Source organism: Panthera tigris, chromosome D3 (genome assembly GCF_018350195.1).
Source record: "Panthera tigris isolate Pti1 chromosome D3, P.tigris_Pti1_mat1.1, whole genome shotgun sequence".
Taxonomy (NCBI): domain Eukaryota; kingdom Metazoa; phylum Chordata; class Mammalia; order Carnivora; family Felidae; genus Panthera; species Panthera tigris.
In genome coordinates this window covers 44,567,084-44,571,512 of record NC_056671.1, presented here as the reverse complement: position 1 = coordinate 44,571,512, position 4,429 = coordinate 44,567,084, and positions in this window count along the sequence as shown.

Here is a 4,429-nt window from a genome sequence, read left to right as displayed (position 1 = left end):
CCTAAGTGTCACTTGATGAGAACTATGAAACCATTTTTCCAAAGTGGCTGCACCAGTTTGCGTTCCCCCCAACATTGAATGAAAGTTCCAGTTGCTTCCCATCCTCGCCAGCAGTTGGTACTGTCAGGGCTTTGGTTTGGTTTTCTAATTTTAGCCATTCTAATAGCTGTGATACTTCTTTGTGGCATTAATTTGCTAATGATGATGAACATCTTTTCATGTGCTCATTTGCCATCATAGATCTTTGGTAAAGAGTCCAAATCTTTTGCCTATTTTTTAAATTGGTTTGTTCATTTTCTTATCATTGAGTTTTGAGACTCTTTACATATTCTGGATACAAATCTTTTATCAGACATGTGATTTGCAAAGATTTTTTCCCAGTCTGCGGCTTGTCTTTTCACTCTCGTAACTGTGTTAAACAAGGATCTTTTTACTTCAAATTACATTAGGTTACGAAACAGCGTGAGCAATCAGTCATAAAAGGGTGTGTGGTTTGTGTTTGCTTTACTACATTCATGATAGAAACTAGAAGACTCAGTTGTCTTGCTCCTGTCACATCCTAGGAATATGCCCTGCTACATAGTGGACACTCAGTAGAGCTGTACTGAGTGAACGATGAATGAAGTGTGGCGTAACCGGGGAGCACAATGGCAGATGCAGGTGGAGGGGAAGGCAGGGACCAGAACTTACTTAACTACCAGGCTCAGAATTTTATTTTTTTTTTTCATTTTTATTTTTTAAAATTTGTTCCAATGTTTATTTATTTTTGAGAGAGAGAGAGAGACACAGAGTGAGAGTGGGAGAGGGTCCGAGAGAGAGATATAGGCACAGAATCTGAAGCAGGCTCCAGGCTCTGAGCTGTCAGCACAGAGCCTGAAGTGAGGCTCCAACCCACAGACTGCGAGATCATGACCTGAGCCGAAGTCGGAGGCTAAACCCTAAACCGACTGAGCCACCCAGGCGCCCCCAGGCTAAGAATTTTGAACCTTAGCCTGTGGGCAGTTGGCAAGCACCAAAGGATTCCAAACAAGGACGGAATGGAATGGAATTTGCATTTTTGGAAATCTCATACTGGAGGCAGCATAGAAAATGGATAGTAAGAGGAGTGACACCAACAGGGAGACTAATGAGAAGACCTTTGAAATTTTCCAGGCAGGAGAGGATGAATACCTAAGATACAGACTTAGCAGAAGGGACAGAAGGCAAGGGGCAGATACATGAGATATTAAATCGACAGGATATAATTTTGTCCCAACAGCATGTGAATTTGAAAAGCTCTGACCTATACTGTTATGAGAAAGAATGCAGCAATTTGTGGGGGACCCAATGTGCATCATATAATTTTTCCTCCTCGAGCCCATGCAAACTTATACACACCTCCTCCTAATTAGCTCCCCAGCCAAGTCTCTTTTCTAAACAACAACAACAAAAAAGTGTCCACTTGCTTTTTCTACTTCCTCACCTCCGTTTTATGCCTTTTGAACTTGATGTGTGAATGAATCACAATTTACTTTGAATCAGAAACCCAAGTACATTCTACTAGGATAACTATATTATTGAAATTAAGTAGGTCATTTCAACACGAATGTATGAAACAAGTAATCCCCTCTTTGTGTGCTGCCTAATCAAATCTGTATGTCACTTCTCTCTGATCTGTTCAGTCAACAATTGCCCAAATGCACACAAACATTGACATTTGAAGTGTCAGGACTCAGGGCATATAGAGTCGGGATGTTGCCTTGCAGACATCTAGTTTCAGTAGACTCTCCAAGAAAGCAACAGAAGATGTCAGGAGGTGGGTATTGCCCATAAATTATCATCTGGTATGACAGTAGGAAATCTTTAGGGAGACAATGATTATATTCCTAATTTAAGGGCTTTTGAGACAATGCCTTTGGCACTAGTCTTTCCTGCCAGCTATTGTTGATGGCCTGGTTCACTGTCAAGATAACAACACCTGGAGGTTCGACTGCTGGCACTGCTACTCATAACTCGGAAAGGTTACTTAATCCCCTGGTCCCAGCGTCACCATCTACAGATGAGATTGGACTAGAGCTAGATCATCTTTAAGGTTCCTGATTAGACAAGATTTTGGTTATAAACCTAACTTTAGGAGGAAACATCCTCATTTATAACCATTGACCTTAGTGAATTAGGGCAATAAATGTCTTTCTGAAGATTTAAAAGAGTGAATGCTCCTTTATTGTATCAATGGGGCAAATCAATACTTTTGTTGCTCCACTTACTACAGTTAATCATCTGGAACAAAGAGGAAAAAATCTGGTGTCTGTTAACAAAGTCCCCGTTTTAAAAGAAATATCCAAATGTATATTTGCATGTCAGCCACAACTAAATATTTTGCTACCTAAAAGTCAAACAAAAGAACCCTAATTACTCTTAAATTCTCTTCAGCCATCATTCCACCCCATTACTTATTGAATGAAATTTCTAAAATCCCCTCTAAAGGAAACTTCAACACATACACACACAAACACACACACACAAACACACACACACACAGAACTCAGAGTAGTATGAACTATGCAACTTTTTTCCTCATGATACTCTCCAATTAAGAATTGCTTATAGGGTCTGTTCAATTTCCAGACTATAGAAATGTGATTTCAAGAGACATAATCTTTAGACCAAAATCCCATTATAACTATATCCACAGTTATGTAGATGTAGATAGTTAGGTATAGTGATATACAGATATAGTTATGTAGACTTTGTAATAATAAGATTTCACCAGTACTCAACAGACAAAATCCAGGACCTGAACATTTCTTTGACCTTAAGATGACATGCAGAAAAAAATTTTAGAGTTATCTGTGTCATATGGAGATACAAAGCTTTAAACATTTTTATAGATTTGTATCTGTTCACTTCTTCTCCCCTTTATTATTTTCAGGTTTCCAACATTTCTTTAAAAATTTTTCCCAGTTCCAAAATTATACAAGTATTCTAAATTTTCTCATTATATTTTTATTTGTTTACATTTAAGTATTGTATCTGGAGCTTGTTTCTGTATGCAACGTAACAAAGGAATAATACTTTTTGTCTCATATCGAAACTGCTACTTATGCCAGTATTATTTATGAAATAAATCATCTTGGGGCACCTGGCTGGCTCAGTCGGTGGAGCATGCAACTCTCTCTCTCTCTTTCTTTTTTATTTGAGAAAGAGAGAGAGCATGCACAAGTGGGGGACTGAGGCAGAGGGAGAGAGAAAGCATCTTAAGCAGACTCCATCCTCAACGTGGAGCCCAACACCGGGCTCAGTCTCATGATCCTGGGATCACAACCTGAGCTGAAATCAAGAGTCAAACACTCAACCAACTGAGCCACCCAGGTGCCCCAAGCATATGACTCTTGATCTTGGGGTTGTCATTTCGGACTCCCACATTGGATGTAGAGATTACTTAAAAATAAAATCATAAAGAAAGAAATAAATCATCTTTTCCTCACTGAATTTAAATATTACTTCTATGATATGTCAGATTGCTATATTTGTTGGACTATTTCTGGACTCCATCTATTGCATCTAACAGATCCAAGGATATTTGTTGCAGCATTGTTTATATTTATAAAACCTGGGGAAAAATAGCATGTCTGTCAGCAGAAGAATTGACTAATAAGTGATGGAATATCCATATCACAGAATAGTATTTACCTAGGAAAAAGTAAATTAATTTATAAATATCTGGACAGATTGCTATGAATACTATGCTTTCTTTTAAAACAACAGGTTGAGAATAATTATTTGATAGATAGAAACTTCTATAACAATATATTTGGGAAAAAAAAGTGTTTCTATCAATTATTTCAGAGACTGATGATGAATAAAGGAAGAATATGAAGTTTAGAGGTGTCTGAACTACTTAATTTGTTGAAATAAGCAGGCGTACACTTTAAGTATATACATATATACCATAAACAAAATGTTACATGTTTTGTTTTAAGTAAAACGTTAAAATAAAACTTCATATTTCATTCATCTCCAAAGAGGTTAGCGGCAATAGCGCACACTGCCCCACGTTAGAATAGCAATATTCTCTGTGAACAATATTCTCTGTGAGGTAGCACAGATGTCCTACTGGAGTGAGGTGCCGATAAAAACAGATCTGGACTGACCCCATGGCTAAGATACTACCAACTAAGGAAATTGGCTTTACCCAGTGCTGCTTATTTCTAAGAATAAAGAATTCCTGAAGCAGAGTTGCCTGGTAGAGATCATTCCTGAAAAAGGAACAATCAACAGTGGTTTTATGGTGCTCTATGCCATGGAGTTTACTATTCCCCTCTCCCTAATTCTTACAAAGAGGGACTTGTCCCATGGTCTGGTCTTCATACTTTACACCAAACACATTACCAGAAACAGCAGCTATTTTCAGGTGTACACAAACTCACAGGCACAAATAGATACCTGA